The following is a 17,750-nucleotide window of genomic DNA, read 5'->3' as shown; positions in this document are numbered from 1 at the left end:
CCCTTCTACCGCACATCGGCACAGCCTGTACCCCCTTCTACCGCACATCGGCACAGCCTGTACCCCCTTCTACCGCACATCGGCACTGCCTATACCCCCTTCTAACGCACATCGGCACAGCCTGTACCTCTTTCTACCGCACATCTGCACAGCCTGTACCCCCTTCTACCGCACATCGGCACTGCCTGTACCCCATTCTACTGCACATCGGCACTGCCTGTACCCCCTTCTACCGCACATCGGCACTGCCTGTACCCCCTTCTAACGCACATCAGCACTGCCTGTACCCCCTTCTAACGCACATCGGCACAGCCTGTACCTCTTTCTACCGCACATCGGCACAGCCTGTACCCCCTTCTACCGCACATCGGCACTGCCTGTACCCCCTTCTACCGCACATCGGCACAGCCTGTACCCCCTTCTAGCCTGTACCCCCTTCTACCGCACATCGGCACAGCCTGTACCTCTTTCTACCGCACATCGGCACAGCCTGTACCCCCTTCTACCGCACATCGGCACTGCCTATACCCCCTTCTAACGCACATCGGCACAGCCTGTACCTCTTTCTACCGCACATCGGCACAGCCTGTACCCCCTTCTAGCCTGTACCCCCTTCTACCGCACATCGGCACAGCCTGTACCTCCTTCTAGCCTGTACCCCCTTCTACCGCACATCGGCACTGCCTGTACCCCCTTCTAACGCACATCAGCACTGCCTGTACCCCCTTCTAACGCACATCGGCACAGCCTGTACCTCTTTCTACCGCACATCGGCACAGCCTGTACCCCCTTCTACCGCACATCGGCACAGCCTGTACCCCCTTCTACCGCACATCGGCACTGCCTGTACCCCCTTCTACCGCACATCGGCACAGCCTGTACCCCCTTCTAGCCTGTACCCCCTTCTACCGCACATCGGCACAGCCTGTACCTCTTTCTACCGCACATCGGCACAGCCTGTACCTCTTTCTACCGCACATCGGCACAGCCTGTACCTCTTTCTACCGCACATCGGCACAGCCTGTACCCCCTTCTACCGCACATCGGCACAGCCTGTACCTCTTTCTACCGCACATCTGCACAGCCTGTACCCCCTTCTACCGCACATCGGCACAGCCTGTACCCCCTTCTACCGCACATCGGCACTGCCTGTACCCCCTTCTACCGCACATCGGCACAGCCTGTACCCCCTTCTAGCCTGTACCCCCTTCTACCGCACATCGGCACTGCCTATACCCCCTTTTAACGCACATCGGCACAGCCTGTACCTCTTTCTACCGCACATCGGCACAGCCTGTACCCCCTTCTAGCCTGTACCCCCTTCTACCGCACATCGGCACAGCCTGTACCCCCTTCTACCGCACATCGGCACAGCCTGTAGCCCCCTTCTACCGCACATCGGCACTGCCTGTACCCCCTTCTACCGCACATCTGCACAGCCTGTACCCCCTTCTACCGCACATCGGCACTGCCTGTACCCCCTTCTACCGCACATCGGCACTGCCTGTACCCCCTTCTACCGCACATCGGCACAGCCTGTACCCCCTTCTACCGCACATCGGCACAGCCTGTACCCCCTTCTACCGCACATCGGCACTGCCTGTACCCCCTTCTACCGCACATCGGCACAGCCTGTACCCCCTTCTAGCCTGTACCCCCTTCTACCGCACATCGGCACAGCCTGTACCTCTTTCTACCGCACATCGGCACAGCCTGTACCCCCTTCTAGCCTGTACCCCCTTCTACCGCACATCGGCACTGCCTGTACCCCCTTCTACCGCACATCGGCACTGCCTATACCCCCTTCTAACGCACATCGGCACAGCCTGTACCTCTTTCTACCGCACATCGGCACTGCCTGTACCCCCTTCTACCGCACATCGGCACTGCCTGTACCCCCTTCTAACGCACATCGGCACTGCCTGTACCCCCTTCTAACGCACATCAGCACTGCCTGTACCCCCTTCTAACGCACATCGGCACAGCCTGTACCTCTTTCTACCGCACATCTGCACAGCCTGTACCCCCTTCTACCGCACATCGGCACTGCCTGTACCCCCTTCTAACGCACATCAGCACTGCCTGTACCCCCTTCTAACGCACATTGGCACAGCCTGTACCTCTTTCTACCGCACATCTGCACTGCCTGTACCCCCTTCTACCGCACATCGGCACTGCCTGTACCCCCTTCTAACGCACATCAGCACTGCCTGTACCTCTTTCTACCGCACATCGGCACAGCCTGTACCCCCTTCTACCGCACATCGGCACTGCCTGTACCCCCTTCTAGCCTGTACCCCCTTCTACCGCACATCGGCACAGCCTGTACCTCTTTCTACCGCACATCGGCACAGCCTGTACCTCTTTCTACCGCACATCGGCACTGCCTGTACCCCCTTCTACCGCACATCGGCACAGCCTGTACCCTCTTCTACCGCACATCGGCACAGCCTGTAGCCCCCTTCTACCGCACATCGGCACTGCCTATACCCCCTTCTAACGCACATCGGCACTGCCTATACCCCCTTCTAACGCACATCGGCACAGCCTGTACCTCTTTCTACCGCACATCTGCACAGCCTGTACCCCCTTCTACCGCACATCGGCACTGCCTGTACCCCCTTCTAACGCACATCGGCACTGCCTGTACCCCCTTCTAACGCACATCGGCACAGCCTGTACCCCTTTCTACCGCACATCGGCACAGCCTGTACCCCCTTCTACCGCACATCGGCACAGCCTGTACCCCCTTCTACCGCACATCGGCACAGCCTGTAGCCCCCTTCTACCGCACATCGGCACTGCCTGTACCCCCTTCTACCGCACATCGGCACTGCCTGTACCCCCTTCTAACGCACATCGGCACTGCCTGTACCTCTTTCTACCGCACATCGGCACAGCCTGTACCCCCTTCTACCGCACATCGGCACTGCCTGTACCCCCTTCTACCGCACATCGGCACAGCCTGTACCCCCTTCTAGCCTGTACCCCCTTCTACCGCACATCGGCACAGCCTGTACCCCCTTCTAGCCTGTACCCCCTTCTACCGCACATCGGCACTGCCTGTACCCCCTTCTACCGCACATCGGCACTGCCTATACCCCCTTCTAACGCACATCGGCACAGCCTGTACCCCCTTCTAGCCTGTACCCCCTTCTACCGCACATCGGCACAGCCTGTACCCCTTTCTACCGCACATCGGCACAGCCTGTACCCCCTTCTACCGCACATCGGCACTGCCTGTACCCCCTTCTACCGCACATCGGCACAGCCTGTACCCCCTTCTACCGCACATCGGCACAGCCTGTAGCCCCCTTCTACCGCACATCGGCACTGCCTATACCCCCTTCTAACGCACATCGGCACAGCCTGTACCTCTTTCTACCGCACATCTGCACAGCCTGTACCCCCTTCTACCGCACATCGGCACTGCCTGTAACCCCTTCTACCGCACATCGGCACTGCCTGTACCCCCTTCTACCGCACATCGGCACTGCCTGTACCCCCTTCTAACGCACATCAGCACTGCCTGTACCCCCTTCTAGCCTGTACCCCCTTCTACCGCACATCGGCACAGCCTGTACCTCTTTCTACCGCACATCGGCACAGCCTGTACCCCCTTCTAGCCTGTACCCCCTTCTACCGCACATCGGCACAGCCTGTACCTCTTTCTACCGCACATCGGCACAGCCTGTACCTCTTTCTACCGCACATCGGCACAGCCTGTACCCCTTTCTACCGCACATCGGCACTGCCTGTACCCCCTTCTACCGCACATCGGCACAGCCTGTACCCCCTTCTACCGCACATCGGCACAGCCTGTAGCCCCCTTCTACCGCACATCGGCACTGCCTATACCCCCTTCTAACGCACATCGGCACTGCCTATACCCCCTTCTAACGCACATCGGCACAGCCTGTACCTCTTTCTACCGCACATCGGCACAGCCTGTACCCCCTTCTAGCCTGTACCCCCTTCTAACGCACATCAGCACTGCCTGTACCCCCTTCTACCGCACATCGGCACTGCCTGTACCCCCTTCTACCGCACATCGGCACAGCCTGTACCCCCTTCTACCGCACATCGGCACAGCCTGTACCCCCTTCTACCGCACATCGGCACTGCCTGTACCCCCTTCTAACGCACATCAGCACTGCCTGTACCCCCTTCTAACGCACATCGGCACAGCCTGTACCCCTTTCTACCGCACATCGGCACAGCCTGTACCCCCTTCTACCGCACATCGGCACAGCCTGTACCCCCTTCTAGCCTGTACCCCCTTCTACCGCACATCGGCACAGCCTGTACCTCTTTCTACCGCACATCGGCACAGCCTGTACCCCCTTCTAGCCTGTACCCCCTTCTACCGCACATCGGCACTGCCTATACCCCCTTCTAACGCACATCGGCACAGCCTGTACCTCTTTCTACCGCACATCGGCACAGCCTGTACCCCCTTCTAGCCTGTACCCCCTTCTACCGCACATCGGCACAGCCTGTACCCCCTTCTAACGCACATCGGCACTGCCTGTACCCCCTTCTAACGCACATCGGCACTGCCTGTACCCCCTTCTAACGCACATCAGCACTGCCTGTACCCCCTTCTAACGCACATCGGCACAGCCTGTACCTCTTTCTACCGCACATCTGCACAGCCTGTACCCCCTTCTACCGCACATCGGCACTGCCTGTACCCCCTTTTACCGCACATCGGCACTGCCTGTACCCCCTTCTACCGCACATCGGCACAGCCTGTACCCCTTCTGCACCTCCTGCCTCTTCTACCGTGCATCGGCACTGCCCGTACCTCCTGCCTCTTCTTCTGCACATCAGCACTGCCTGTACCCCCTTCTAACGCACATCAGCACTGCCTGTACCCCCTTCTGCACCTTCTGCCTCTTCTACCGCACATCGGCACTACCCATACCTCCTTCTTCTGCACCTCCTGCCCTGTGCATCAGGACTACCTTACCCATTTGTCCTGCATTTCCTGTACCACCTCCTTCTACCGCATATCGGCACAGCCTGTACCTCCTACCGCACATCGACCCAGCCTGTACCTCCTTCTACATCAGCAACACCTGTACATTCCTGCTCATGCACCTCCTGCACACCGGCACTACATGTACCCCCTTCTATCGCACATCGGCACTACCTGTACCCTCTTCTATCGCACATCGGCACTACCCATACCTCCACCTTCTGCGCAACCTTACCCATTTACGTGCACTTCCTGTACCACTTCCTTCTACCGCACATCGGCACTGCCTGTACCTCATCATTTCCTGCACCTCAGTACCTCCTTCGAGACATCAACGCCTGTACATTCCTGCCCCTCAGTACTGCCTGCACCTCAGTACCTCCTTCCCAAGCACCTCAGCACTGCCTGAACCCCCCACCACTGCTTGTACCTCCTTCATATGCACCTCAGTACTACCTGTACGCCTTTCTCCTGCACTTCCTGCCCTCCAACTCAGTACCTCCTTCCACTGCACCCCATAACCTTGTTCCCCTGCACCTCAGCACCGCCTGCACCCCAGTACCTCCTTCCCTTGCACTTCAGCACAGCCTGCACCCCAGCATCTCCTTCCCCTGCACCCCATAACCTCCTTCCCATGCACCTCAGCATTGCCTGCACCCCAGTACATCCTTCCACTGCACCTCAGCACCGCCTGCACCTTAGCATGGCCTGCACCCCAGTACCTCCTTCCCCTGCACCTCAGCATGGCCTGCACCCCAAAACTCCTGCACCTCAGCACTGCCTGTTCCTCCTGCCCCTGTACCGCAGCACTTCCTGTACCTCGTTCATATTCAACTCAGTACCTCCTTCTGCATACCAGCAGTATCTATACCCCCTTCTCCTGAACCTTAGTATCTCATTCTCTTGCATCTCACCACTGCCTGCACCTCCTTCATACGCACATAAGTACTACCTGTACCCCCTTATCCTGCACCTACTGCCCTCCAACTCAGTACTTCCTTCTCTTGCACCCCAGTACATCCTTCCCCTGTACCTCCTTTCCCTGCACCTCAGTACCTCCTTCCCCTGTACCCCAGTACCTCCTCGGCACAGCCTACACCTCCTTAGCTGCACCCCAGTACCTCCGTCTCCTGCACCTCAGCATGGCCTGCACCCCAGCACCTCCTTCCTGTACCCCAGTACCTCCTTCTACACCTCAGCGCGATCTGCACCTCCTGCCCTGCAATGCAGTACCTCAGCACCCCAGTACCTTTCCCCTGCACCTCAGCATGGCCTACACCCCAGTACCTCCCTCCCCTGCACCCCAGTACATCCTTCCCATGCACCTCAGCATGGCCTGCACCCCAGTACATCCTTCCACTGCACCTCAGCACAGCCTGCACCCCAGTACCTCCTATCCCTGCACCTCGGCACGGCCTGCACCCCATAACCTCCTTCCACTGCACCTCAGCACCGCCTGCACCTCAGCATGGCCTGCACCCCAGTACCTCAGCACCTTTCCCCTGCAGCCCATTATCTCCTTCCCCTGCACCTCAGCACGGCCTGCACCAAAGTACCTCCCTCCCCTGCACCCCAGTACCTCCTTCCCCTGCACCCCAGTACCTCCTTGCCCTGCACCTCAGCATGGCCTACACCCCAGTACCTCCTTCCCCTGCACCTCAGCATGGCCTGCACCCCAGTACCTCCTTGCCCTGCACCTCAGCACCTCTTTCTCCAGCACGGCCTGCACCCCAGTACCTCCTTCCCCTGCAGCTCAGCACTGCCTGCACCTCCTTCCCCTGCACCTCAGCATGGCCTACACCCCAGTACCTCCCTCCCCTGCACCCCAGTACATCCTTCCCCTGCACCTCAGCATGGCCTGCACACCAGTACCTCCTTCCCCTGCACGGCCTGCACCACAGTACCTCCTTGCCCTGCACCTCAGCATGGCCTGCACCTCAGCACCTCCTTCCCCTGCCCCTGCACCCCAGAACCTCTTTCTCCAGCACGGCCTGCACCCCAGTACCTCCTTCCCCTGCACCTCAGCACGGCCTGCACCGCAGTACCTCCTTCCCCTGCACCTCAGCACGGCCTGCACCCCAGTACCTCCTTCCCCTGTACACCAGTACCTCCTCCTGCACATCAGCACCTCCCTACCTTGCACCTCAGCACTGCCGGCACTTCCTTCCCCTGCACCCCAGAATGGCCTGCACCCCAGTAACTCCTCCTGCACCTCAGCACTGCCGGCACTTCCTTCCCCTGCACCTCAGTACGGCCTGCACCCCAGTATCTCCTTCCCCTGCACCGCAGCACGGCCTGCACCCCAGTAACTCCTTCCCCTGCACCTCAGCATGGCCTGCACCCCAGTATCTCCTTCTCCTGCACCTCAGCATGGCCTGCACCCCAGTACCACCTTTCCCTGCATCTCAGCATGGCCTGCACCCCAGTACCTCCCATCCCCTGCACCGCAGCACGGCTTGCACCCCAGTACCTCCTTCCTCTGCAATTCAGCACAGCCTGCAGCCCATTATCTCCTTCCCCTGCACCTCAGCACGGCCTGCACCCCATAACCTCCTTCCCCTGCACCTCAGCATTGCCTGCACCCCAGTACATCCTTCCACTGCACCTCAGCACTGCCTGCACCCCAGTACCTCCTTCCCCAGTACCTCCTATCCCTGCACCTCGGCATGGCCTGCACCCCAGTATCTCCTTCCCCTGCACCCCATTACCTCATTCCCCTGCACCTCAGCATTGCCTGCACCCCAGTATATCCTTCCACTGCACCTCAGCACCCCAGTACCTCCTTCCACTGCACCCCAGTACCTCCTTCCCCTGCACCTCAGCACTGCCTGCACCCCAGTACCTCCTTCTCCTGCACCTCAGCATGGCCTGCACCCCAGTACCTCCCTGCACCGCAGCACGGCTTGCACCCCAGTACATCCTTCCACTGCACCTCAGCATGGCCTGTACCTCAGCACCTTTCCCCTGCTCCCCAGTAGCTCCTTCCCCTGCACCTCAGCATTCCCTGCACCTTAGTACCTCATTCTCCTTCACCTCAGCACTGCCTGCATCTCCTTCATACGCACATCATTACTACTTGTACCCCCTTATCCTGCACCTACTGCTCTCCAACTCAGTACTTCCTTCCCTTGAACCCCAGTAACTCCTTCCACTGCACCCCAGTACCTCCTTTCCCTTCAACTCAGCACCCCAGTACCTCCTTCCTCAGCACGGCCAGCACCCCAGTACCACTTTCTCCTGCACCCCAGCACGGCCTGCACCCCAGTACCTCCTTCCCCTGCACCTCCTTCCCCTTCACCTCAGCATGGCCTGCACCCCAGTACCTCCTTCCCCTGCACCTCCTTCCCCTTCACCTCAGCATGGCCTGCACCACAGTACCTCCTTCTCATGCACCTTAGCACAGCCTGCACCCCAGTACCTCTGCACAGCCTGCACCCCAGTACCTCAGCACTGCCTGCACCCCAGTATTTCCTTCCCCTGCACCTCAGCACAGCCTGCACCCCAGCACAGCCTGCACCCCAGTAGCTCCTTCCCCTGCATCTCAGCACGGCCTGCACCCCAGTACCTTCTTCTCCTGCACCTCAGCATGGCCTGCACCCCAGTACCTCCTTCCCCTGCACCTCCTTCCCCTTCACCTCAGCATGGCCTGCACCCCAGTACCTCCTTCCCCTGCACCTCCTTCCCCTTCACCTCAGCATGGCCTGCACCACAGTACCTCCTTCTCATGCACCTTAGCACAGCCTGCACCCCAGTACCTCTGCACAGCCTGCACCCCAGTACCTCAGCACTGCCTGCACCCCAGTATTTCCTTCCCCTGCACCTCAGCACAGCCTGCACCCCAGCACAGCCTGCACCCCAGCACAGCCTGCACCCCAGTAGCTCCTTCCCCTGCATCTCAGCACGGCCTGCACCCCAGTACCTTCTTCTCCTGCACCTCAGCATGGCCTGCACCCCAGTACCTCCTTCCCCTGCACCTCAGCACACCCTGAACCCCAGTACCTCCTTCCCCTACACCCCATCACGCCCTGAACCCCAGTACCTCCTTCTCCTGCACCACAGTACCTCCTTCCCCTGCACCCCAGTACCTCCTTCCTCAGCACTGCTGGCACCTCCTTCCCCATGCACCCCAGTACCTCATTCCCCTGCACCTCAGCACGGCCTGCACCCCAGTACCTCCTTCCCCTGCACGCCCTGAACCCCAGTACCTCCTTCCCCTGCACCTCAGCACGGCCTGCACCCCAGTACCTCCTTCCCCTGCACCTCAGTTTGGCCTGCACCCCAGTACCTCCTTCCCCTGTACCCCAGCACACCCTGAACCCCGGTACCTCCTTCCCCTGCACCCCAGCACACCCTGAACCCCAGTACCTCCTTCCACTGCACCTCAGCACTACCTGCACCCCAGTACCTCCTTCTCCTGCACCCCAGTACCTCCTTCCCCTGCACCCCAGCACACCCTGAACCCCAGTACCTCCTTCCCCTGCACCCCAGCACACCCTGAACCCCAGTACCTCCTTCCCCTGCATGCCCTGAACCCCAGTACCTCCTTCCCCTACACCCCATCACGCCCTGAACCCCAGTACCTCCTTCTCCTGCACCACAGTACCTCCTTCCCCTGCACCCCAGTACCTCCTTCTCCTGCACCTCAGCACTGCTGGCACCTCCTTCCCCATGCACCCCAGTACCTCATTCCCCTGCACCTCAGCACGGCCTGCACCCCAGTACCTCCTTCCCCTGCACCCCAGCACACCCTGAACCCCAGTACTTCCTGCATCCCAGTACCTCCTTCCCCTGCACGCCCTGAACCCCAGTACCTCCTTCCCCTGCACCCCATCACGCCCTGAACCCCAGTACCTCCTTCCACTGCACCTCAGCACTACCTGCACCCCAGTACCTCCTTCTCCTGTACCTCAGCACGGCCTGCACCCCAGTACCTCCTTCCCTTGCACCTCAGCATGGCCTGCACCCCAGTACCTCCTTCCCCTGCACCCCAGCACACCCTGAACCCCAGTACCTCCTTCCCCTGCACCCCAGCACACCCTGAACCCCAGTACCTCCTTCCCCTGCACCCCAGCACACCCTGAACCCCAGTACCTCCTTCCCCTGCACCCCATTATGCCCTGAACCCCAGTACCTCCTTCCCCTACACCCCATCACGCCCTGAACCCCAGTACCTCCTTCTCCTGCACCACAGTACCTCCTTCCCCATGCACCCCAGTACCTCATTCCCCTGCACCTCAGCACGGCCTGCACCCCAGTACCTCCTTCCCCTGCACCCCAGCACACCCTGAACCCCAGTACTTCCTGCATCCCAGTACCTCCTTCCCCTGCACGCCCTGCACCCCAGTACCTCCTTCCACTGCACCTCAGCACTACCTGCACCCCAGTACCTCCTTCTCCTGCACCCCAGTACCTCCTTCCCCTGCACCCCAGCACACCCTGAACCCCAGTACCTCCTTCCCCTGCACCCCAGCACACCCTGAACCCCAGTACCTCCTTCCACTGCACCTCAGCACTGCCTGCACCCCAGTACCTCCTTCCCCAGTACCTCCTATCCCTGCACCTCGGCATGGCCTGCACCCCAGTATCTCCTTCCCCTGCACCCCATTACCTCATTCCCCTGCACCTCAGCATTGCCTGCACCCCAGTATATCCTTCCACTGCACCTCAGCACCCCAGTACCTCCTTCCACTGCACCCCAGTACCTCCTTCCCCTGCACCTCAGCACTGCCTGCACCCCAGTACCTCCTTCCCCTGCACCTCAGCACGGCCTGCACCCCAGTACATCCTTCCACTGCACCTCAGCACTGCCTGCACCTCAGCATGGCCTGTACCTCAGCACCTTTCCCCTGCTCCCCAGTAGCTCCTTCCCCTGCACCTCAGCATTCCCTGCACCTTAGTACCTCATTCTCCTTCACCTCAGCACTGCCTGCATCTCCTTCATACGCACATCATTACTACCTGTAACCCCTTATCCTGCACCTACTGCCCTCCAACTCAGTACTTCCTTCCCTTGAACCCCAGTAACTCTTTCCACTGCACCCCAGTACCTCCTTTCCCTTCAACTCAGCACCCCAGTACCTCCTTCCTCAGCACGGCCTGCACCCCAGTACCACTTTCTCCTGCACCTCAGCACAGCCTGCACCCCAGCACGGCCTGCACCCCAGTACCTCCTTCCCCTGCACCTCCTTCCCCTTCACCTCAGCATGGCCTGCACCCCAGTACCTCCTTCCCCTGCACCTCCTTCCCCTTCACCTCAGCATGGCCTGCACCACAGTACCTCCTTCTCATGCACCTTAGCACAGCCTGCACCCCAGTACCTCTGCACAGCCTGCACCCCAGTACCTCAGCACTGCCTGCACCCCAGTATTTCCTTCCCCTGCACCTCAGCACAGCCTGCACCCCAGCACAGCCTGCACCCCAGTAGCTCCTTCCCCTGCATCTCAGCACGGCCTGCACCCCAGTACCTTCTTCTCCTGCACCTCAGCATGGCCTGCACCCCAGTACCTCCTTCCCCTGCACCTCAGCACACCCTGAACCCCAGTACCTCCTTCCCCTACACCCCATCACGCCCTGAACCCCAGTACCTCCTTCTCCTGCACGACAGTACCTCCTTCCTTTGCACCCCAGTACCTCCTTCCTCAGCACTGCTGGCACCTCCTTCCCATGCACCCCAGTACCTCATTCCCCTGCACCTCAGCACGGCCTGCACCCCAGTACCTCCTTCCCCTGCACCCCAGCACACCCTGAACCCCAGTACTTCCTGCATCCCAGTACCTCCTTCCCCTGCACGCCCTGAACCCCAGTACCTCCTTCCCCTGCACCTCAGCACGGCCTGCACCCCAGTACCTCCTTCCCCTGCACCTCAGTTTGGCCTGCACCCCAGTACCTCCTTCCCCTGTACCCCAGCACACCCTGAACCCCGGTACCTCCTTCCCCTGCACCCCAGCACACCCTGAACCCCAGTACCTCCTTCCCCTGCACCCCATCACGCCCTGAACCCCAGTACCTCCTTCCACTGCACCTCAGCACTACCTGCACCCCAGTACCTCCTTCTCCTGCACCCAGTACCTCCTTCCCCTGCACCCCAGCACACCCTGAACCCCAGTACCTCCTTCCCCTGCACCCCAGCACGCCCTGAACCCCAGTACCTCCTTCCACTGCACCTCAGCACTACCTGCACCCCAGTACCTCCTTCTCCTGCACCCCAGTACCTCCTTCCCCTGCACCCCAGCACACCCTGAACCCCAGTACCTCCTTCCCCTGCACCCCATTACGCCCTGAACCCCAGTACCTCCTTCCCCTGCATGCCCTGAACCCCAGTACCTCCTTCCCCTACACCCCATCACGCCCTGAACCCCAGTACCTCCTTCTCCTGCACCACAGTACCTCCTTCCCCTGCACCCCAGTACCTCCTTCTCCTGCACCTCAGCACTGCTGGCACCTCCTTGCCCATGCACCCCAGTACCTCATTCCCCTGCACCTCAGCACGGCCTGCACCCCAGTACCTCCTTCCCCTGCACCCCAGCACACCCTGAACCCCAGTACTTCCTGCATCCCAGTACCTCCTTCCCCTGCACGCCCTGAACCCCAGTACCTCCTTCCACTGCACCTCAGCACTACCTGCACCCCAGTACCTCCTTCTCCTGTACCACAGTACCTCCTTCCCCTGCACCTCAGCACGGCCTGCACCCCAGTACCTCCTTCCCCTGCACCCCAGCACACCCTGAACCCCAGTACCTCCTTCCCCTGTACCCCAGCACACCCTGAACCCCAGTACCTCCTTCCCCTGCACCCCAGCACACCCTGAACCCCAGTACCTCCTTCCCCTGCACCCCATTACGCCCTGAACCCCAGTACCTCCTTCCCCTGCATGCCCTGAACCCCAGTACCTCCTTCCCCTACACCCCATCATGCCCTGAACCCCAGTACCTCCTTCTCCTGCACCACAGTACCTCCTTCCCCATGCACCCCAGTACCTCATTCCCCTGCACCTCAGCACGGCCTGCACCCCAGTACCTCCTTCCCCTGCACCCCAGCACACCCTGAACCCCAGTACTTCCTGCATCCCAGTACCTCCTTCCCCTGCACGCCCTGCACCCCAGTACCTCCTTCCACTGCACCTCAGCACTACCTGCACCCCAGTACCTCCTTCTCCTGCACCCCAGTACCTCCTTCCCCTGCACCCCAGCACACCCTGAACCCCAGTACCTCCTTCCCCTGCACCCCAGCACACCCTGAACCCCAGTACCTCCTTCCCCTGCACCCCATTACGCCCTGAACCCCAGTACCTCCTTCCCCTGCATGCCCTGAACCCCAGTACCTCCTTCCCCTACACCCCATCACGCCCTGAACCCCAGTACCTCCTTCTCCTGCACCACAGTACCTCCTTCCCCTGCACCCCAGTACCTCCTTCTCCTGCACCTCAGCACTGCTGGCACCTCCTTCCCCATGCACCCCAGTACCTCATTCCCCTGCACCTCAGCACGGCCTGCACCCCAGTACCTCCTTCCCCTGCACCCCAGCACACCCTGAACCCCAGTACTTCCTGCATCCCAGTACCTCCTTCCCCTGCACGCCCTGAACCCCAGTACCTCCTTCCCCTGCACCCCATCACGCCCTAAACCCCAGTACCTCCTTCCACTGCACCTCAGCACTACCTGCACCCCAGTACCTCCTTCTCCTGTACCACAGTACCTCCTTCCCCTGCACCTCAGCACCGCCTGCACCTCAGCATGGCCTGCACCCCAGTACCTCAGCACCTTTCCCCTGCAGCCCATTATCTCCTTCCCCTGCACCTCAGCACGGCCTGCACCAAAGTACCTCCCTCCCCTGCACCCCAGTACCTCCTTCCCCTGCACCCCAGTACCTCCTTGCCCTGCACCTCAGCATGGCCTACACCCCAGTACCTCCTTCCCCTGCACCTCAGCATGGCCTGCACCCCAGTACCTCCTTGCCCTGCACCTCAGCACCTCTTTCTCCAGCACGGCCTGCACCCCAGTATCTCCTTCCCCTGCACCCCATTACCTCATTCCCCTGCACCTCAGCATTGCCTGCACCCCAGTATATCCTTCCACTGCACCTCAGCACCCCAGTACCTCCTTCCACTGCACCCCAGTACCTCCTTCCCCTGCACCTCAGCACTGCCTGCACCCCAGTACCTCCTTCTCCTGCACCTCAGCATGGCCTGCACCCCAGTACCTCCCTGCACCGCAGCACGGCTTGCACCCCAGTACCTCCTTCCCCTGCACCTCAGCATTGCCTGCACCCCAGTACATCCTTCCACTGCACCTCAGCATGGCCTGTACCTCAGCACCTTTCCCCTGCTCCCCAGTAGCTCCTTCCCCTGCACCTCAGCATTCCCTGCACCTTAGTACCTCATTCTCCTTCACCTCAGCACTGCCTGCATCTCCTTCATACGCACATCATTACTACCTGTAACCCCTTATCCTGCACCTACTGCCCTCCAACTCAGTACTTCCTTCCCTTGAACACCAGTACCTCCTTCCACTGCACCCCAGTACCTCCTTTCCCTGCAACTCAGCACCCCAGTACCTCCTTCCTCAGCACGGCCTGCACCCCAGTACCTCCTTCCCTGGACCTCAGCATGGCCTGCACCCCAGTATCTCCCTCCCCTGCACCTCAGCACTGCTTGCACCTCCTTCCCCTGTACCTCAGCATGGCCTGCACCACAGTACCTCCTTCTCCTGCACCTCAGCACAGCCTGCACCCCAGTACCTCAGCACAGCCTGCACCCCAGCACAGCCTGCACCCCAGTAGCTCCTTCCCCTGCATCTCAGCACGGCCTGCACCCCAGTACCTTCTTCTCCTGCACCTCAGCATGGCCTGCACCCCAGTACCTCCTTCCCCTGCACCTCCTTCCCCTTCACCTCAGCATGGCCTGCACCCCAGTACCTCCTTCCCCTGCACCTCCTTCCCCTTCACCTCAGCATGGCCTGCACCACAGTACCTCCTTCTCATGCACCTTAGCACAGCCTGCACCCCAGTACCTCTGCACAGCCTGCACCCCAGTACCTCAGCACTGCCTGCACCCCAGTATTTCCTTCCCCTGCACCTCAGCACAGCCTGCACCCCAGCACAGCCTGCACCCCAGCACAGCCTGCACCCCAGTAGCTCCTTCCCCTGCATCTCAGCACGGCCTGCACCCCAGTACCTTCTTCTCCTGCACCTCAGCATGGCCTGCACCCCAGTACCTCCTTCCCCTGCACGCCCTGAACCCCAGTACCTCCTTCCCCTGCACCTCAGCACGGCCTGCACCCCAGTACCTCCTTCCCCTGCACCTCAGTTTGGCCTGCACCCCAGTACCTCCTTCCCCTGTACCCCAGCACACCCTGAACCCCGGTACCTCCTTCCCCTGCACCCCAGCACACCCTGAACCCCAGTACCTCCTTCCCCTGCACCCCATCACGCCCTGAACCCCAGTACCTCCTTCCACTGCACCTCAGCACTACCTGCACCCCAGTACCTCCTTCTCCTGTACCTCAGCACGGCCTGCACCCCAGTACCTCCTTCCCCTGCACGCCCTGAACCCCAGTACCTCCTTCCCCTGCACCTCAGCACGGCCTGCACCCCAGTACCTCCTTCCCCTGCACCTCAGTTTGGCCTGCACCCCAGTACCTCCTTCCCCTGTACCCCAGCACACCCTGAACCCCGGTACCTCCTTCCCCTGCACCCCAGCACACCCTGAACCCCAGTACCTCCTTCCCCTGCACCCCATCACGCCCTGAACCCCAGTACCTCCTTCCACTGCACCTCAGCACTACCTGCACCCCAGTACCTCCTTCTCCTGTACCTCAGCACGGCCTGCACCCCAGTACCTCCTTCCCTTGCACCTCAGCATGGCCTGCACCCCAGTACCTCCTTCCCCTGCACCCCAGCACACCCTGAACCCCAGTACCTCCTTCCCCTGCACCCCAGCACACCCTGAACCCCAGTACCTCCTTCCCCTGCACCCCAGCACACCCTGAACCCCAGTACCTCCTTCCCCTGCACCCCATTACGCCCTGAACCCCAGTACCTCCTTCCCCTACACCCCATCACGCCCTGAACCCCAGTACCTCCTTCTCCTGCACCACAGTACCTCCTTCCCCATGCACCCCAGTACCTCATTCCCCTGCACCTCAGCACGGCCTGCACCCCAGTACCTCCTTCCCCTGCACCCCAGCACACCCTGAACCCCAGTACTTCCTGCATCCCAGTACCTCCTTCCCCTGCACGCCCTGCACCCCAGTACCTCCTTCCACTGCACCTCAGCACTACCTGCACCCCAGTACCTCCTTCTCCTGCACCCCAGTACCTCCTTCCCCTGCACCCCAGCACACCCTGAACCCCAGTACCTCCTTCCCCTGCACCCCAGCACACCCTGAACCCCAGTACCTCCTTCCACTGCACCTCAGCACTGCCTGCACCCCAGTACCTCCTTCCCCAGTACCTCCTATCCCTGCACCTCGGCATGGCCTGCACCCCAGTATCTCCTTCCCCTGCACCCCATTACCTCATTCCCCTGCACCTCAGCACTGCCTGCACCCCAGTACATCCTTCCACTGCACCTCAGCACCCCAGTACCTCCTTCCACTGCACCCCAGTACCTCCTTCCCCTGCACCTCAGCACTGCCTGCACCCCAGTACCTCCTTCCCCTGCACCTCAGCATTGCCTGCACCCCAGTACATCCTTCCACTGCACCTCAGCATTGCCTGCACCCCAGTACCTCCTTCCACTGCTCCCCAGTAGCTCCTTCCCCTGCACCCAAGTACCTCCTTCCCCTGCACCCCAGCACCTCCTGCCCCATGTACTGCCTGCACCTCAGCATTCCCTGCACCTTAGTACCTCATTCTCCTTCACCTCAGCACTGCCTGCATCTCCTTCATACGCTCATCATTACTACCTGTAACCCCTTATCCTGCACCTACTGCCCTCCAACTCAGTACTTCCTTCCCTTGAACCCCAGTAACTCCTTCCACTGCACCCCAGTACCTCCTTTCCCTTCAACTCAGCACCCCAGTACCTCCTTCCTCAGCACGGCCTGCACCCCAGTACCACTTTCTCCTGCACCTCAGCACAGCCTGCACCCCAGTATCTCCCTCCCCTGCACCCCAGTACCTCCTTCCCCTGCACCTCCTTCCCCTTCACCTCAGCATGGCCTGCACCACAGTACCTCCTTCTCATGCACCTTAGCACAGCCTGCACCCCAGTACCTCTGCACAGCCTGCACCCCAGTACCTCAGCACTGCCTGCACCCCAGTATTTCCTTCCCCTGCACCTCAGCACAGCCTGCACCCCAGCACAGCCTGCACCCCAGTAGCTCCTTCCCCTGCATCTCAGCACGGCCTGCACCCCAGTACCTTCTTCTCCTGCACCTCAGCATGGCCTGCACCCCAGTACCTCCTTCCCCTGCACCTCAGCACACCCTGAACCCCAGTACCTCCTTCCCCTACACCCCATCACGCCCTGAACCCCAGTACCTCCTTCTCCTGCACCACAGTACCTCCTTCTCCTGCACCCCAGTACCTCCTTCCTCAGCACTGCTGGCACCTCCTTCCCCATGCACCCCAGTACCTCAGCACTGCCTGCACCCCAGTATTTCCTTCCCCTGCACCTCAGCACAGCCTGCACCCCAGCACAGCCTGCACCCCAGTACCTCCTTCCCCTGCACCTCAGTTTGGCCTGCACCCCAGTACCTCCTTCCCCTGTACCCCAGCACACCCTGAACCCCGGTACCTCCTTCCCCTGCACCCAGCACACCCTGAACCC

At 61.0% G+C, this 17,750-nt stretch overlaps 1 long non-coding RNA gene across 1 annotated transcript in view; it reads right to left on the bottom strand.

The window, feature by feature from the left end:
• LOC142101380 (uncharacterized) overlaps nt 1-17,750 on the bottom strand; it is a 535,334-nt gene that overhangs the window by 308,928 nt on the left and 208,656 nt on the right. The gene's annotated exons all lie outside the window — the stretch shown is intronic.

The sequence above is a fragment of the Mixophyes fleayi genome, chromosome 9 (assembly GCF_038048845.1).
Source record: "Mixophyes fleayi isolate aMixFle1 chromosome 9, aMixFle1.hap1, whole genome shotgun sequence".
In the NCBI taxonomy this organism is placed as follows: domain Eukaryota; kingdom Metazoa; phylum Chordata; class Amphibia; order Anura; family Limnodynastidae; genus Mixophyes; species Mixophyes fleayi.
The sequence above is the reverse complement of the archived record's forward strand: the minus strand, read 5'-3'. Positions and strand labels throughout refer to the sequence as shown.